This window comes from Aythya marila (genome assembly GCF_965140915.1).
Source record: "Aythya marila genome assembly, chromosome: 2".
Taxonomy (NCBI): domain Eukaryota; kingdom Metazoa; phylum Chordata; class Aves; order Anseriformes; family Anatidae; genus Aythya; species Aythya marila.
Window position 1 is genome coordinate 97,569,488 of NC_139043.1, and position 20,278 is coordinate 97,589,765.

A 20,278-nucleotide genomic window follows, 5' to 3' on the forward strand; every position below is an offset into this window, starting at 1 on the left:
GGTTGCAATGGAAAAACAAATTTGTGAAAATGATACTTTGGCAGCATTTCTCTCTCAGTCCACCTGCCTTCTAGTTCAGGACTCCTCACTCCTGCTATAGAAGATGAGTTCTGGCACCAGGGAGCAGCTGCATTGACCTTTGCTCCCAAACACTTCATGCAGTGCTCATGCTTAGGAACTGTGCCAGCATGTTACAGCTGCTTTCTAATGCTGGGAAGCTGAGGTCATTTTCTGCAGAGGACAGGGGAATGGTGAAAACAATAGCCATCTCCATAAACGGAATCTTCTGCAGTATTGTAAGAGGCATCCATGCCCAAATCTTAGTCAAGATTAAAACCCACACAAACCCACAAAAAACAACAACTAATGACAAAACAAACAAAAACAACAACAAAGCAAACAAAACAAAAAAAGGGGGGGGGGGGGAGAGAGAGAACACAACAACACCAACAAAAAAACACAGAAACAAACAGAACCAAAGCCAAACCAATCAACCAACCCAAAACCTTACAGCTCATTTAAAAGATGAGGAAAGTGGTAAGCAGCAGACAGCCTACAGCACTGGACAGGATTATTTTGTCATGGATGTGCCTGCTTTTCTATTTGATTGCTAGAATAAATCCTTGGCATCTGGTCCCAGGTGCCTGAAATGACAGAAACAAAAGCCCAGATGCCATCGTTTGGTCCTAGTTAAAAATCAAAACAAGGTTGTAAATTGGTTCTTTTTTAGCATCCTCTTTTATTTTTTATAATATTAGTAAAATTGCTATTCTAGAAAATTTCATTTGATGAGTGTCCTGTTTTTTACTCAGATGTGAGATATTTTTCCCTTCCCTTTGTTATTTTCTAGCTGTATTTGTATATTTTAAAAAGTTGCTCCTTGGCCCATGTTCTGCATATAGATGTCTTAAACAGAGAATGAAGAAGAAACAGCAGCAGAAGTGATCTAATGTACTACAGTCATATACATAATGACTCTTTTAAACCTGGGAAATGCAGTTATCATCATTCTTAGCCCAGTATTTTGTTGCCTTAACTCTCTAATTTTTTTTATTATTTTTTTTTCCTGTTGGATAATTATCATTCTGAAGGTTGGTTGGCTTTTCTCTGTTCTCCATTTAATTGATGATGGGAGTGAGGGACAATGGTGAGAATCTTACTGTTTGTTCTCAGCAATACCTCTCACCTACTGTAAACTACACTAAGTAGTTTCTATCTGTTCTGAATTTACACTTTCATCTGATGACACTCTCCATAATATGACACTCTGTCATAGCAGTATATTTATTTCCTGCAAATTAACTCAAGGTGACAGGCAAATGTCACAGATATTTTACCATTTGGTGTCCAGCCTGAAAGAAGTGTTGCAGGCATGTAGCCACACACAAAGTGGTGCTGGTTTTCCCTTGCAAGGTTCTTCCAGACAGCACACTAGCTATTAAAAACTCTACACATGCATAAATTTATTTTTTTCTTGTAATAACCCTTTAGTCACTACTGTGAATGCTTACAATGAAGCTTTACTTTTAGGATTAAGAATCAACAGATCAAAGCATTTATTAGGAGGTTATTCCACTGTAAGGCTCCAAAGTAAGGTTTTTATTCTGTTTTTAAGTCTGTGTTATATAATAAGTGCTTTTTGTTAAACAATTTTTAGTGCCATGTTTTAATTTTTCTAGGCTTCTGTTTTTCCCATTGCATTTAATTAGCAATGCTTGAATTTGTGAGAGAAGAAACAACCAATCACCTGTGAGTCTAATTTTCTATGAAACAGCTTAAATGATCACTGAAGTGGGGAATTTTTTTATATAGCTGGCTGGAGAGTTTCCTTTTTAGCTATCATTTATTGATTTATTTCTTTAAAAAGCAATATAAAAAGTCATAAGTTAATGTGTTGGAGCAATTTTCAAAAAAAAAAAAAAAACAAAGAACAAATAATTTTCAAATTATTTGAAAATTTGAAAAAAAACAAAAAACAAATAATTAAAAAAAAAAACAACGCAGAGATAGTTAATGTAATAATTCAATGTAGATGTTTATATATATTTAAATCATTTAAATATTATTAGAAACTTCAGTTTTATTATAAAAAATAATATAACTGCTTACCCCATAAGCATTTTATTATAAATTATTTATACATTCTCTCTCTTTGCTCTTTCTATTTGTGTGGGAAGCTGGATGCTTGTTGGATTTTCTTCTACTCAGAATAGCTTTCTGGATTCCTGTAACATATATTATGCATTAGTAGAAAATGTAGTTTCTGTGGCTAGTAACAGTCTCTTAAGAATAAATTCACTACTCAAGATTAAGACTCAAGCAGTCTGGATATGAATAGACCTAAATATTTGGGCTGTTTTGATTTGTGATATTGGTTAGACCCATATGTATTATTAAATTCTGAGTACTGAGAAGTACTGTAAAGTTTGTATCATGTCAGTCTGATCATTGTTTTACACCAAACTGCTGTCTCTCAGATGGGGAGAACCTCCTTTCTCACCACTTCAACTGAAAGATAATCTGAACACTTTAGATGTTCCTCATTTTCTTTACTGTGATAAATCACTTGTGATAAATCACATGTGCAACAGAAATCACATTCATCACTTGCATGTGACATGTCATATCAAAGTATTTCAAAGAAAGAGGATCAAAGTTTATAAACTTTCATGAATTTGAACTGACATTTAGTTTTGTTGCCCGTTGAGTCCTACTAGGTTATAGCTATAGAATAGATCTGTATCTGTGTATGCGCAGCTGTGAAACTAAACCCTGCCACCATTTGGGACTGGAAAGTAGCACTGACTTCCTGAGGCAGGTTTCACTTTCAGAAGAATTTATGTATTAGGGATTACTCCAGAAAGATCCATAAAGCATATTTCTGAGGCATCAAAAGCCAAAAATATCTCCAATATCCTATTGTGGGATTAAAACATAGGTAAAAAGAAGTTGTCATCTATAAGTAACAGGAAAAGAAGAAATAAAGGTTATTTCCTGTGTTCTTGTTACACCAAAAAGTCTACTTGGAATAATGCCTGGAGGAAACCATGTTCTTTTCTACAGATTAAGGCTAAAAATCTAATCCAATGAAGACTCCCCGCCCCCCCCCCGCCCCCCAAACAGGTCTCATCATCACTTGAATACTAAGTGAGTGAACAAGATACACCAGCTAAGTACTTGGAAGGAAAAGTAGTACCTTTGGGAGTTTTCTAGGACCATCCTGTCCACAGCTAAGACTAGTTTCTGTCAGAGAAAAAAAAACAAACCACTCTACATCAAATTATGATGGTTGCTCTGTGGGGCATGAAAATTTCCATTCCAATCCTTGTAAACAACAAGCAGAAGCTCTGAAGCCTGTAATGAATGCAGTATAAATACAGTACAATAAACCCAAAACAACAAAAAAGAGACAAAGCTTCCATTTAACAGCAATGTGGGGATAACGAGTTGGAGAAACTAAGATGCAGACTTTGATTCCAAGGTAAGGACTAAACAATACAAAACTCTAATTCCAGGCTTAATCTTTTACTTTGCCATTGTACTTACATTTATTAAAGGGCAAAAAATCAATGCCTGTTTGGTAAGTCTGCACTTTTCTGGCTGAATCAGAAAATATTTTTGATTATGGAAGGAGACAAAGGAAGACATAAGGAAATGCCTTCTGTCAGAGATCTCCCAGGGTTTTGGAACTCAACATAAATTGGACTAAATTGGACTAACATTTATTTATAACGTCTTCAGGTCATCCGGCAAAGTAAAATTGTAATGTATGAATGCATATATGGTATGTCTGTGCACATATCTATTTTATATATATATATATATATATATATATATGTATATATAGTGGTGTAGAAAATAAAGCATAAACCTTCTAAGGCTGATCCTCATTGAGACATTCAGTCATAGGTTGTAATTGTGTCAGCAGGTGAGAAAATCTGTGCAGAAGCTCTGTGTTTTTCTTTTCTTTACAAGCTAGTGGATCTTTATGGATTCATCATCATTTTGTTGAAGTAATATGACTAATACTTGGCAAATTAATAAATGCTATTAACTTTCATAAGGATTATCCACAGTACTGGTGAAAGCCTGCCAAGATATCTCTCTCTCAGTCAACTGCATTTATTTTTTTGCCAGCCATCACAGAACAAAGAGATCTGCTTTGTTTTGAAAATCTGAAAATAATATTTTCAAGTGTTTTCAGATAAAGGTTTTGAGTTTAATCGACTGTTCACTGTGTCCCATGTAATAATTGCTGTATCCCTGAAAATTACCCAATAATGAATGAGTGAAACAATAGAATGCCATTAAAAATGGCAAATCCATACCTGTCTGTTTTCAATTTCTCAGCCAACATTTACAGATTGACTGCTGTTGATTCATCACGATAGTGTATTAATTAGGGCTCTCAAAGAAGGAAAATAATGTGTTTATGACAATGGCTGTGACATATCAAGTGGCAAGCAATGTGATAAATAGGTCATTGAGTATTTTTATAACATCAGGGTTTTCACAACCTAAACTAAGTTGGCAATATTGACTGAATAATTTCATATTGACATTTCACAAAGTCATTTCCAAACCAAATTATTGGTTTGGAAATGTTCCAATATTCCAATTTCTATAGATTAGTAAGTTATTGAAAACATTTTACTCAGGATACCTATGGATTTAAAACAGTCCCCTACTTCCCCATTCCTCAGCAGTGACAGACACTAATGTGTTCATTAAAGCCTGCCACTCAGTGTTGCGTATGCATACTTTTTACTTTACTGATTATATGATAATGACTGTTACTATAATTCTACCCCAAATCCATGAACATATACCTATATATATATATAGGTATATGCTATATATAGCTATATATCTTCTGCTATAGAGTCTACAAATGGTACATTACGCAATAGCTTTCTGTATTGGGTTTGTGTGGCAAAGGCCTAGTAGGAGGGTCTGCAGGGGTGGCTTTTGTGAGAAGAGCCCAGAAGCTGCCCATGTCAGATAAGAGCCATCTCCAGCCATCTCCAAAAGAGACCTGCTGCTGGCCACAGCTGGGCCAATGAGTAACATTGGTTGCACTTCTGTGAGAACAGATTTAAGAAAGGGAAAAAAAAATGCTGCCTAACAGACGCTAGGAGAGAAAGGAGTAAGAAACAACTATGCAGACACCGAGGTCAGTGAAGAAAGGGGGGAGGAGGTGCTCCAGAAGTTCCCCTGCGGCCTATGGAGAGGTCCCTGGAGGGGCAGGCTGTCCCCCTGCAGCCCATGGGTCCCACATGGAGCAGATCTCCATGCTGCAGCCTGTGGGTGGAGGAGCCCCCAGTGGAGCAGGTGGATGTAGCCTGGAGGAGGCTGCGGCCCATGGAGAGCACCTACAGGTGCAGGCCCCAGGATGGAGCTGCAGCATGTGGAGAGGAGCCCATGCAGGAGCACGGGGTCTGTGGAGAGCTGCCGCCCATTCTTAATGCCTTCGGAAAGTCTACTTCTTCAGGTCTGGAAGAGGGGTAAAAGATGATAAATTTGAGGTTTGCTGCTTTGAAAGTTTAGAAATCCCCCTGGAATAGTGAAAATTCAGTGTTCATGGTGGATATTGTTTGAAGAAATATTGTGACATTCCGCTAAGTATGCAGAATAAGAAGACTAGAACAGAGATTTTCATTTTAAGGTCTTCTTGCTCTCCCATCCTCCCACCTTCATCTGTGGACTATGGCAGCAGTTGATTTAAGCCTGGACCTTATGGGCAAAAGCATCCTACATACATCATTGTGACAACTGAGACAGTGCAGTCTCTTTTGTAGGAGCTTGAAAGGGCTGCCACATCAAACTGACTCCAAAGTGACACAGTCAATTTTAGCTGGAGAAACTGAAATCCCCCTTCTCCCCTCCCTGCCACCATCCTGTCACACACCCAAATGTCAAAGGGTTCATGGTATTTGAGTGAGAAGTTATGGTAGTCATTTGTTTTTCTTGATTCATCTGAAAGCTCGGCATGCTGAATATTCTGTTTTTGAAGAAATAAGAGAGTAAGTTGATTAAAACAACTGAAATGTCTCATACAGTGGGAGTTTTCCAAGTAAGGTTAAACAAGTCGGTATTGTTTTATAACTACTTATTTCACATATTTCCTGGAAGCATGAAAGTTGCTGCTTAATAAATGAAACATTTCCTAAATAGTCAGGAAAGCTAGCTGTTGTTATCTCCATGTGGAAATGACTGCTAGGAAACAGTGACTAAAACAGACAGTTTTTATTTTATCATTTGAAGAGTGCTTTCCAGATTCTTTATGGGCTACCAGAGATTGCTGGAAGGGGATCTTCTGGTTATTCTAACTTAAAACTGTATTAGTAACAGATGACCGTAAAAAACCAAGAGGGCTATTTAAAGAAATCTCCACAGTGAATTTTGACTGCAAGAAAATGTTAACTGGCAAAACTTGTGTTTGACTAGACTGGCCTAGGGTCACTGTCAGCAAAGACTGTAATGAGCAAGACTGCTGCAACAGAAGCCAGAAAAACATGAATTTGTCTTTATGCTTGTCTGGAATCAGTCATTAAGAGAAAAAAAATCAACCTAACATTATGAAGACATGGTGAGACTTCACCACAAATTGAAATGGATGTTAAACTGAGTCTGCAGAGCTTATTATGTGTTTAGTTCTAAAAGTGTTCATGGAACATTGCAGACATATAAGACATGGACCTGTTGGAGTGAGCCCAGAGGAGAGCTATGAAGATAATCAGAGGGCTTGAACATCTGTCCTATGAATGCAGGTTGAGAATTATGTTTTTTCAGTCTAGAGATGGAGAGGGGCTTTTTACAAGGGAGCATAAGGACAGAAACAGGGGTAACGGCTTTAAAGTAAAAAAGGGTACATTTAGATTAGATTTAAATTAGACATTAGGAAGAAATTATTTACAGTGAGGGTGGCGAGACAGTGGAACAGGTTACACAGAGAAGTTGTGGATGCTTCATCCTTGGAAGTGTTCAAGCCAGGTCAGACGGGACTTTGGGTAACCTGGTCAGGTAGGAGGTGTCCCTGGAAGGGAGCATTGGGATTAGGTGATCATTAATGTTTCTTTCAAACCAGAATGTTCTGTGATTCTGTGAAGATGAACTCCTTACCCTGAACAGCTTGCAATCTAAGTTATATAGGAACAGACAATAAATATGGGCCCTAATGGCTGAATGAACAAAAAGGATTGACAGGATGCCAGATAAGGAAAAAGAGGATAGTACCCTCAGGTGAACTTACTTTATTTTATCTTTTTTTTTTTTTTTTTTTAGTTTTCATGTAATTCTTATATTTTTATTATCTTTTTTTTCCTTTTTACATGGTAATTTTAGACTTTTTTAAAAGTCCAGATCTAAGTGTTATATAAATGATAACACCAGTATAAAGTAGAGTTATTTCTTTTTTATGTCAAAATGCGTATTCAGAGGCAGAAGAACAAGATTGAAAACTATTCAGGAAAAAAAAAGCCTTTAAACATATAACAAGCACTCACTCACCCCCCCCCCCCCCCATCCCCCCCAAAACCAAACCAAACCAAACCAAACCAAACCAACAAAAAAACACAGAACTTTGAGATTATTTTTCTGTTTGGGTTGTTTAATATGCTCTATGAGTTACTTAAGATCTTGCATCTTACTTGTAATGAGATTCCTTTTCCCTAATCCCTTTTCAGTTATCCCGTATTTTACAATAAGGGTAGAAAACACACTCATAAATGCTGAAAGACCAATTCAAAAGTACCCCAAAGCATGGTTCTGTATCCTGCTTCAGACTTGACCAATACCTAACATGGGCTTCAGGAGTGCAGCCTGCTTCCACCAAGGCTGTGTGCATGAGACTGCAGGTTTCTGTTTCATCAGCAGAGGCAGGCTCAACCTTGGATAAAAAACTGGGGCTGGCAGATGCAGGAGCACTTGCTGTCTTTGGCTGGTGCAGTGTCTTCCCCAACTTTATAATCACAGATCATAGACCCATAGACTCATCACAGAATCACAGAATCATATAATCATAGAATGGCTTGGGTTGGAAGGGACCATAAAGATCATCCAGTTCCATACTTCCTGCCATAAGCCGGGATGCCACCCACTAGATCAGGTTGCCCAGGGCCTCATCCAACCTGGTCTTGAACACCTCCCGCGATGGGACATCCACAACATCTCTGGACAACCACCACCCTCTGAGTGAAGAATTTGCTCTTAATCTCTAATCTTAATCTCCCTTCTTTCATTTTAACCATCTCCCCTCTTTTAGTTTAATCCTCTCCCTTCTTTTAGTTTAACATTCCCAGCTTTCTTAGTCTTTCTTCATAGGAAAGGTGCTCCAGCCCTCTGATCAACTTCATAGATCTCCTCTGGACCCACTCTACCAGATTCACATCCTTCTTGTGCTGGGGGCCCCAGAACTGAATGCAGCACTGCAAGTGGAATCTGACTGCAAGTGGAGTCTGACTTGGACTAATGCAGGATCTATAAGTTATCATTGTTTTAAATATAATATAGTACTAAACAAAATAATTTTAATGAAATTAATCACCTTTCACTATCAGCTTTAAAACTGGTAATGATAGAAAGAGTCAGTAGCCTCAGTAAGCCATTTGGTGATAAATTGCCCACAATTTCAGTTAATTGTCTTTTTAAATTTAAATTCTAACTCATTTTTTAATCTGAATTTATCTAGTTTCAACTTTAAATTCCTAGCTGAAAGAATCTCAAATTCTTTACTAATAATTTTGTCGGATATATTTATCAAGGACATATCAAGACATTTCCAGGAATTTGTGCTACTGAGTATTCACAATATGAGTATTCATAATCATGAAAATTAGGTAAGTGACCAAAGTTGCTAAATTTTATGATGTTGGGTTGGTATAACTGACTGCAAAAACTTGCAAAATAAGGCTCAAATTCTTGAATCATCTACTGATCTATCAAACAGGGATTAAAAGAAAAGCACACAAGGGGAAAAATGATACCAACTCTTCACACATAAATGCAGACCTTAAAAAGGCTCTTTTTCTCAGGAAAGAGATTTTGAAGTGACAAAGAAAATCCTCTGAAAATATGTACTCAGTTTGACAAGTCAAAAAGACAAAATTAATGTGAGATTTTCAGGGGAAAGAAATGGGAACAAAATATAATTATTATGTCAGTGTGTCTATGGTGTTCCACAACTTGAAACTGTACCATTTCTGCCACCCTTCTCAAGAGGGTATGACAAAAAGTAAAGAAAACAGCAATTCGTATCACAGAATAGCAACTGGAATTCTTAAAACGTAAGTTTACAAAGCTCAGGACTCTTTATTCTGCAAACTGGTAATAGAGCTCTATGAAATCAGGACTGTTACAGCAAACTTGGAAGAAATAATGGATGGTACTTCTCAGAGCAAGTGAATTATTGTTGGCCAATAGTTTGCTCTGAAGCAATAGGTTTAAAGAAAACAAAATATAGCATGAAAGATTCTGTGAACTCCTGTGAGACCCTTTGCCATGGGATTCCATTGAAAAAGCACAACCTGAAAGATGCAAGAAAATTGTGGCTGGGAACAGCTGCAACAATGGGGAGGCAGAGAGGGAAAGAGACTTTATTTTCCCCTGGAAATGTAGCAGTTGCTGGTACTACAAGAGGGTTTAGGCTGTTTGCAGTACAGAGATGCCTGGAAGGATGGAGAGAGAATCGGTCACTTCTGTGATTGGAGAAAAAATCCAATTCTTTGAAGTCATACTACCTGCAGCTGAGTGCATCATGAGTGTTATAATGACATATTTATTATGGAAAAGTATTAAGCACTGTTCTGAATTTCTCAATACATATATAGAAATTTATTTATTTTCTGCCAGAAGCCCATTCATCTGGTTGTTTCCCTGTGAGTGGAAAGCAAGGTATCGAGTATAGTAACCCAACTTTGAAAATGTAACCTGCTCAGCCTGTTGTTGCTAAACTGCACAAAAAGAGGTTTCATGCTGTCTTTCATGTTGTCAGGCCAGCCACATGGACAAAGTGACACACCAGGTAAGGTTGATTGGTTTTGTATTTGGGAGGTAGGAGATACTTCCATAAATCAAGGTCAAGGTAAAAAGCTTCCTTTGCTTCTTTTGACAATAGGAACAGAGCAGGATGAATGGATTTGGAAAATGTTGCAGAGGGATTGCCAGCTGGATTTAATACAATGGCAAAATGAAGGGATAAGAAAGGGGGAAAAATGACTTATGCCTTACCTCTTATCTGACATATTCTGCAGTCAGTCTGCTATAAGGAGTGTGCACTTCCTCCTGATAACTCCTCTTTCAAAAGACAAATCCTACCATCTGGTTTATAGGTTAGGTCTAAAGTAATTTTCTTAATTGAAGCAATCTAGACAGAAATACAGAGATGTTATTTATGGGATTCTTTCATACTTCTGACATGATTTAGCATGAGACTATTTCCCTGTAGCAGGGACCATATGTACAAAAGGGACCATATGAACAAAAAGACTGTCTAAACTAACATAAATCCATACAAACACAGATGATTCCAAAAGCATGCTGTGCTATAAAGGTAAACTTTTCTGTAGCCTACCATTTATCTGCCTTTCTAGTACACCTTTTCAGTTTTGTATCAGATATGGTCAGCTTCAGACTGGAGGTTGTTACTGGTGTGTGAATGAAGCATGAACATCATCTGCACATCACACCTCTGCACATCTAAGTCAATAGGTTCAAGAACATGAGAAAACATAAGATATCATTATCCTGCTCTTTTAGTTGAGATGTGTGTGTGAGAGAATACACATGCGCTATTTGCGTCTCATAACACTTCTGCCTATCCAACACACTATGATCAACACTTCTGCTTATAGCGAGGATCATGTCCACTCAGGCAAAGTTAGCCTCTCTCCTTCCTCCTCCATCCAGTCTTATTCCTGTACATCCTAGCCTATAAATATGTCTAAGGTAGCTAACTATGCTATGTGAGTTACAAGTGATGTTACTAACAAGCTTTTAATTGTAGAAACATCAAAAAGTCCTACAAGAGATTTAGATTATGTGGTATAATGATGCTGAGTTTAATATGTAAATTGCACTGTTTCACTAAATCTTGTTGTTAACAAAGCTATGGTCTCTCCCCAAAGAACCCAGTCTGTAGTTTAATACATTGATGGCATGTTTCTTGGGACAATACACAAGAATGGAGAATGCACTGTATTTTAATATAATACAGAGTGATACAGCTGTGTTAATCTGGCATTACATATTGTTGACAATTATCAACCTCATTTAATTTACGTAATAAAAGCATGCCAAATAGCTTTGAAATTGCAGTGCTTTCTGTGCTAGAGACTAGACGGTAGGTCTTTTGTAAAAATAATCTAACTACTTAGAGAAACAGACTTTTAAATATATTTACTGATAAATTTGCATTACAGAGAGTTACACACTATTCCTTTCTTACATTTATCTTTGTATTATGAATAAAAAGAATTAATTGCTTAATTTTGAGCGAAAAAATTGAAAATGATTATATTAAATAACTAATTATGTACTTCATTATTATCATTTATTATTTTTTGCTATATTTATATAATCTGAAAAATGAAGAGAGTTTGGATTCTAAAGCTCCCCATGCTGGGAAACTGTATTGCTGCAAATGCGCTGGTATGTCTTAATCTGAGACCAACCAGAAGAAGACTTACAAAGTGTAAAAGTTAGGTAGTGGATATTATGGAAAATATTTTGCTTTTTATTTTTATTTTTGTTCCTTATTTGTTTTTTAGTATATATATTGAATTTTATCTGCTGCACTGCAGTGTGGAAGAAGGTAGCCCCAGCTCATCTGTTCTCTGATAAACTGCAGGGCCAGGTCAAGGACGTTTTGTCTTTACTTCAGCTTGTGGCAAAAAGCAAACAATACAGTGATCTTATTGTCTTGTTTGTTGTTGCTGTGTTTTGTGTATGCCTGTGTAAGTTGAAGATATGATGCTTACAAGCTTGAGCAATAATAATTTGCATCAATCTCTATTTAGGTTGAACACCTTTCCTTGAATCTGTTCATAAGAGACTTTAGGTCTCTTTTATGAAGCTTGTTGTTTGGCTTCTCATGTTAACATTAACTTCACTTATATCAATAAGTAGAAATAATAGTGATATAAGAAGCATTATTACCCTATATATCAAAAACTTTTGATCCCCTCCTGTTTCTTTTTTTTCTTTTTTTTTTCTTTTTTTCTTTTTTTTTTTTTTTTTTCTCTCTAAATGATTTTCTTTTCATTGATCATGTCACTATAATTTTTAAAAGGAATTTTATTCTAGGAAGTGCACTTATCTATTAAAACATAGGTTTTGTTTGTTTGTTTGTTTGGTTTGGTTTATTTGTTTGCTTTCCAAGAGAAGAAAAAATGCTGACTTATTTATTTATTTATTTATTAATAACTGTAAATAGACCTCATTACACCTTCTCTATGAGTACTTTGGAGGTTTTGTTTGTGCTGTGCAATTTTTTCCTGTGCAGATACAATTGTTAATGTTGAAATTATTATCCCTAGAAAATCACTATGGGCTAGCAGATCACATTTTATTATACTATGGTATATGCAAATCTAAGATTAGTTTTATAGCAGGCATTATGTCCAGTGTCTGTAAAACCCATTAACTATTAAAAATAAGGGTTGCAGTAAATATCTTGTGCTATTTCAATAAAAGAAGATTTGCAAGAAAGTATATCTTATGATATCTTTCTGCTGTTAAAGGTATGTTGTTGCTCAGCAACAGCATCTATTTGGATTATAGAATTAGATTTTAAATTAAAAGATTCAAAGGAATTATTTTTTTTTTCATGCCAATAAGTGAATCAGGCCATACTAGTCTATAAATGTAACCTTAAGCATCTTATATGTAAGTATAAGCAAAAGCATAGGAGCAATTTTTGCAATATACATGTATAATAGAAGATCATTCCAGTGATTAAGCCTATCAGGTTTGCCTTATTGTAGTAGACTGTCTTACAAAAGACACAAGTGTAGTATTTCTACACTTATTTCTCTTCAGGATTATTCTTATAAATAACAGTTGCTAAATCTGGTCTTTATGTTTCTAGAAATTAATGTTTTATTATTAGCATAATCATAGTTATTATTAAGACCATAGAAATTTCTTTTGTATTTTAAAATGTATGAATGGAACTTGCAACATGAATTTAAGAGTCCTTATTGATGGCTACCATTAAAAACAAACAAACAAACAAACTAGCAGTGTAAATTAGTGATTATCACCCTGTCAGATTAACACCCTTAGAAATTTAGTAACATACAATAATCAGTGCAGCTGAGCTTTGCTTTGAATATCTAATATAAACTTTCAATTTTCTATTATCATTTTCAGTATGCATATGAGTTTTTATTAGCTTAAGTGAAATGAAGAAAGGTGTTAAAAACACCTTGCATATTATTAAATAAAAATGATAACATCTCTAATAATCCTATCTAAAGACAAAAGTTTCAGAAAATAAGTGTTTGTCTTTATTTGGATTATAAAAGAAAGCTATGTAAACATCAGGAAACACAATATTTTAAAATTACTTCCTAAAGGTACTTAATATAGCTGTATTTTATTGTGCAAGTTCAAATAATATACAGCAAGTTGGTAGCCAGGATTTCAAAGAGATAATCTTAATAATCCAGATATTTCTCATTCTTTCACGTCAATACAAAATAAAATTATTTTTGATACTAAATTAGATACTAAGGAGTCTTGCATTATGAATACAAATCATCAAAGATTTATAAAAAATATAGTCTGTCAAACTACTTTCATGCTTTTTATTTAATTATTTATTTTTCTAGTTAACAAAAGTAATATTGATGCAATAGTTTTATATAATCAGTTGGCTTTATGTTACAATGTGTTTTTTTGTTTGTTTTGTTTTGTTTGTTTTTAAGGAAACCACACAATTACAAATCAACCTGGCTTGTAATTGGTGGATTATAAACTGGTTGACTGAAAGGCCACAATTGTAAGTGGGATATTAAGCCACTGCATTTTTTATGTGATTGTGCAGATAGTACTTTTTGGATTATATTATATATATATATATTATTATTATTATTATTATTATTTATGTTGAGCTCTCAAAAAAGTAGAAGTTATGTAAAAGATGTAATAACAATCTGATCTGTTTATTTGGAAAAATAGAATTTACAAGGAAAAAATACTACTTATAATTGCCAAAGAAAGCTATGTCCCAGTGAACAAACCATGGATGGCATTCTTAGTAGAAAAGGCTGCTGTGAGATGCTATGGCTCCATGGTATTCTTGGTGCCATCTCACCTGAAGAGAATGATTCAAGTCTTTGACTGGTACAATAGACCCTACAAATTTATAGGTGTCCATGACACAAGGTATCTTGAAGAGGGTTACAGAAGACTGTATCCCTCATATATGTCATATGTGTGTCACCAGTGGATGTAGGAAGTGGATTTTAATATCAAGTGTAGGAAAAAAATCAAAGGATTCATTGTAAATACATCTGTATAGAAGCACGGTAAATGAATTCCAAACCAAATGGCCCACAGATATCAGTGCATTCCTCTACAGTAGCATGGTAAAACTGGAGCTCTTTGTGAACTCGAAGCAGGTGAATATTGAATATTAAGTTGTTTGTTTGTATTTAAAATGTGTTACACTGTTATTGAGTGTAACTGGTATTTTTGGTTGGGGTATTTAAGTGTGCTCGTTTAAGAGGCATTCACAAGATACAGACAAAACCTGTTTTTTTGGACAAAGAAACACACACTGAACAATATTGTCTGATACTCAACCAATGAATGAATGAGGCCCTGTTTGAACTCTTTCAGTCTTAGTGACCTTGCAGAACATGGTAACAGTGGTCTCTTCAGAGATATTTTTCCTCATCTTTATGTATTTTGCTTTTTTTTTTTTTTTTTTTTCAATATATGATTTCAGCTATTATACCTGCTTTTTTTTTTTTGGCTTGGTAATAATAATTACATCCTTATCATTCAAGCCACAGATTTTGTCTCTTAATTTTGCAGTAGACATTAGGAAACTTCTTATTTCTTATATGGTAATGCTTATTATCAAGACATTAAAGTTGACATGGTAACTATGAGAGCTGAGAGGGTTAAATCTCTTCTCCTTAGGGAGAGGATTAAATCTCATCACAAGACCTCACTACAAGAAAAACATCTAAGCCCTGAAGCATGTCTAGAGAAGGGCTGCAAAGCTGCTGAAGGCTTTGGAACAAAAGTTTTATGAAGGGCAGCTGAGGGAACTGGGGTTGTTTAGTCTGGAAAAGAGGAGGCTCAGGCTTATTGCCTTCTACAACTACCTGAATAGAAGTAGTGGGGAGCTGGGGGTCAGCCTCTTCTCACAGGTAACTAGTGATAGGACTAGAGGGAATGATCTCAAGTTGCACTAGGGGAGGTTCAGGTTGTAAATTAGGGGAAATTTCTTCTCAGAAAGGGTAGTCAGGCACTGGAACAGATTGCCCAGGAAGGTGGTGGCATCACTGTACCTGAGGGTGTTCAATAGAAAGACCTGGTGCTTAGGGACATGTTTTAGTGGGTGATATTGGTAGTAGGGTGATGGTTGGGCCAGATGATCCTGAAGGTCTTTTGCAACCTTAATGATTCTATGATTCTACAAACTACGCAGTGATGGCATGAGAATAAATTTTTGGCAGGTATGCATCAGGACCAGACAGGGAAACTCTCCACCAAACCCTTTTACCCTTTCATGTTTGCTTTCAAAGGTAGGTGGATAGGACCTGATTCTGGCATTTCCTCTCCACATTGCTTTTTGTGCTGTGAGAAGGACTTTGTTGTCATTTCTCTGGTTAAATGCCATCACACAATTGGGAAAAAGAGGTTTCTGCCTCTTCTGATATATATATGAATTTTATGTTAAGTTCAAAGAGTCTATTTTTGAAATACAAAAAATATTCCAGCTACAATTATCCTAAAACTCCCTTGCTACTCACCCCTCCCTAAAACAAACAAACAAACAAACTTCCTTTTTAGACACTGATATTTTTTTTTCTAGATTATAGAGTTTAATTTTCATAGAGAATAGAGAATTTCATAGAGAATGTCAGTAACGCTTTGAGAGACTTCTGAGAGAAACATGATTTTATTTTCAACAGTAATTTTATTTTGACTAGACCAAAGAAATCTAATATATAGCTTTGTAATAAACAGCTCTTTTCCTTCAAAAGGTCATAAAACAGTCTTACAGTTCTCTTGAGGTATCCTCTAGATCTCAGTATGAGACACAGTATTTGTTTTTGTATAGTTTTTAATTAAAAAAATAAATATATATATATCTCTACAGATCCAGACACTGTTCCGGCTGAGTGGATAGGAGAAAGACAAATATTTTGGAAGTTATCATTTCAGTTTTTAACCTATTGATAGTGCCTAGTGTTCATGATCACCAGGGAATCCATATACTAACATCTTCTTGCTAGAGGAAAACATATATATACAAGCTTATCTGGATACTAGTCAGGAGCAGTAACAGCCAAGAGAGAAACTATTCAACAGAGAATGGAACTATGTTACCTGTTTATTATTGATGTAATGGTAATTCTAACATATATAATGTGAGAATAACTTCTATTGTCTTCTCAAAACCTTATGTACCATTTTTTTCAAGACAGCCCATGGACATCAGCAGGTAAATTCTGAATCCATCTGATGAAAGAGGAGAGAATGCATAACTTATTTTGATCTTAGAGCATGTATTTTAAGCATCCTTTGGTTTAATCTTCTGTGTACCGTGTATTGCTGTAAGCAGATGGAAAACCTACAGAGGTACCTTCACGTTGGTGTTCTTTAAGTTTTTATTGTATTGGGAGATTTAGCAGTGCTTATATACATGTATACTCTTCTAGGGACATGTAAACAAAGCTGCAAAATCTTGCTACTAAAAAAGTAAACAGTTCCTGTGCAAAAAATTATTTGTCAAGTGTCTGTTGCTTAAATACCCACTAGTAAACTTAACCCATCACTCTTGATTTAAGCCAGACACAGTACTAGGGTGTGATTATGGCATTAAAGTGACACTTCAGGTTTAAAGGGCTGATGTATTCATTCTAGTGCTGTCCAACGTAGACAACAGAGTAAATTAATCTCTAGTGCAATTCAGGATGACACTGAAGATAAATTTGGCCTATTGCATTCAATAGTCTGGCCTATTGTCTTTAGAAGTTAGAGTCTTTTTTTTATAAGATATCTTTTAGCACAGATTGAATTCAGCAGAGTGACTTTTCTTTGGCAAGGTGTTATAGCTCTTAAATTACTTTGCTTTATAACGTTGAAAATTTTGTCAGACTAATTTAACCTTGCATTTCCATACATACAGATCTTTGTGAAATGGTTTCTTAAGCACCACAGTTAGGGATCCACTAAATAATTTGTATGCTCAAGAGTCTGTTTGCAAAGTGTTCACTTTTTTTTTTTTGCTGTATTTTTTATATTGTTGATAGTGTGTGATTGACAGACATGGCTGACTACTTAAGGTCCTGTCTTCTGACTGAATAGGTACAGTATTCATTTTCATTTATTTTTTAATAGAAAAATGAGTGAAAATTGAACACTGACTATCACTGCGCATGAATATCACATTTCACTTGAAAAGCAGGCCTTTTTGTTTCTATTTGCTATCCCAGATACTTGTTCAGAAAAACTGTTCTTGCTGATTTGAGTCCATTAACTAAATATCTGTTGCTGTGATGATCTACAACAGAGGTAGACAATGAGGATTTTCCAATACCACTTTTTGTACTGCCAATTACAAGAATACATTGACTTTTGGAATCAATATTATGTCAAATTATCTTCTATTTATTTGTGTGTCAATGTGTTTCTGTGTGTATAAGTGGTACAAGGATAGTTCACAGTTTTAAGTATTGGATAGATATAGAAAAATGTCTTTTACTTCTTAATGTTGGGAGAAAATTGTGCAGACTTTGGGGTGTCCAAAAGCTACCTATTTTTCTATTTGTTTGATTGACACCAGTATGACATTAATAAAATCTAATGTAAGCTTAAAGTGTGCTGTTCAATTGGTCTTATTACCCGTGGTTCTCTAAAATTAATTTTAATCACCTTTTAAATGCTAACCTTTAAAATATTTATATATTTTTGTGAAAACCATACATCTATCTTACTTAAGGATTTAGTTTTCTTCACCATGTCCTATCATTTCTAATATTAAAGACAACAAATGAAGTGCTGTTGTGGCGTTTTAAGCTTTCTTTCAAGTATATTTGAGTATATTCAGATATATCCAGCTTCCTAACCTTTCCTCAAACCTGTCCTCATCTCATCCTTTATTGCTTGGACTTCTTCTTTGTTAGTGAAAGCTCCAATAACAATTATAACTAGCCATTTCCACGTAGGACACCTTGAAGATTAAAAAATATGTTAAAAGTGCTTTATTAATAAAAAGAAAAAAGATAACCACCTCCATTTCTCTAACAGATCTTTAGAAAAAAAAAAAAAAAAAAGGACAATAGAGAAATGTGAATAAAAATAATTTATAATAAGACAAAAAATGTCTGCATATTAGGAAAACCCTAGGAATGCTACTTTCATTAATGGGGATCAGGGGGTAATATACCTTTCTTCAAGACCTGAAGGGATTTTTATTTATTTATTTATTTATTTTCTGAAATATAAATGCACAGGTTTTAGTAGGGATCTTCTTTTCTTGTGGCATCTACTCTTTTTTTTGAAGTAGAATTTGATTAAGGGATCAACCATCTGGAAAGATGTTTATTAACTTCAGCTTCCAGTTTCTGAAAGGTATTATCAAGTCATTTCCAGCTACAGCAAACTGGTAGTAACACTATAATTAATCATACATATACACATACAGATATAAGCCTGCAAATCCTTAATATATAAACAAGTCAGTTTTAAACTAGTCATCTTGTGCACAACCCACCAGCAGCTTGCAGCAGTACTGGTTAACATGTTTTCCTACTACAGATTTCCTGTTAATAAAGACAAAAGCTATTTCTCTGTTAATATACATGACATAAAAGTAAACAGACCAGTTACAGAATTTAAGTCTGGATCTGAACTTTTTCTCTGCTGGAGTAAAGATTACCAGTATTTAAAATGAGGGTTTCCAGTCTCATGCTAATTGGGGTGGTATAGAGATAGGCTTCAGTTAAAACACTTTGTCACAATTAAGCTATACAAAAGGCAATATTGAGTTTGCAAAGCAATAAGAAACCAAATTATGAAAAAGGGTAGAGTGATGCATATAGTGGTAATTGGGATACTTCATGAATTATTACTTTGAGTATACGATCATATAATAATCTTTCCATCTGACAGGAGTCCTTCCTCATTCATTAGACAGAATTTGCTTTATGCTAACTTGACAGTAATCACAGAATCATAGAATCATTAGAGTTAGAAATGACCACCCAAATCATCTGGTCCAACAATCACCCTACTACCAATGTCACCCACTAGACCATGTCCCTAAGCACCAAGTCCAACCTCTCCTTGAACACCCCCAGGGATGATGATGCCACCACTTCCCTGGGCAACCCGTTCTGATGCCTGACCAATCTTTCTGAGAAGAAATGTCTCCTCATTTCTAACCTAAACCTCCCTTAGCACAACTTGAGGCCATTTGTTCTAGTCCTATCACTAATTATCTTTCTTTCAGGTAGTTGTAGAAAGCAATATAGCTTTCCCTGAGCCTCCTTCAGACTAAACAATCTCAGTTCCCTCCTCATGGGACTTTTGTTCCAGGCCCTTCACCAGCTTTGTAGCACTTCTATGAACATGCTCCAGGGCCCTGATGTCCTTCTTGTAGTGAGAGGCCCAAAACTGAACACAGTACTCGAGATATAGCCTCACCAGAGCTGAATACAGCTGATCCTGCTGGTCCTGCTGGCTACACTATTCCTGATACAAGCCAGGATGCCATCAGGCTTTTTGGACACCTGGGTACACTGCCAGCTCATGTGCAGGCGAACATTGACCAACACACCCAGATCCAGATTTCGAGCCAATCTCTTCCAAGCCTGTAGCGCTGCATGGGGTTGTTGTGGCCAAAATGCAGGACCCAGCACTCAGCCATGTTGAGTGTCATCCCACTGGCATCTGCCCATCCACCCTTCCTGTCCAGGCCCCTCTGCAGGGCGTTCCTACCCTCTAGCAGATTTGACACTTCCCCCCAACTTGGTGTCATCTGCAGACTTACTGAGGATGCACTCAACTCCCTCATCCAAATCATCAATAAAGATAT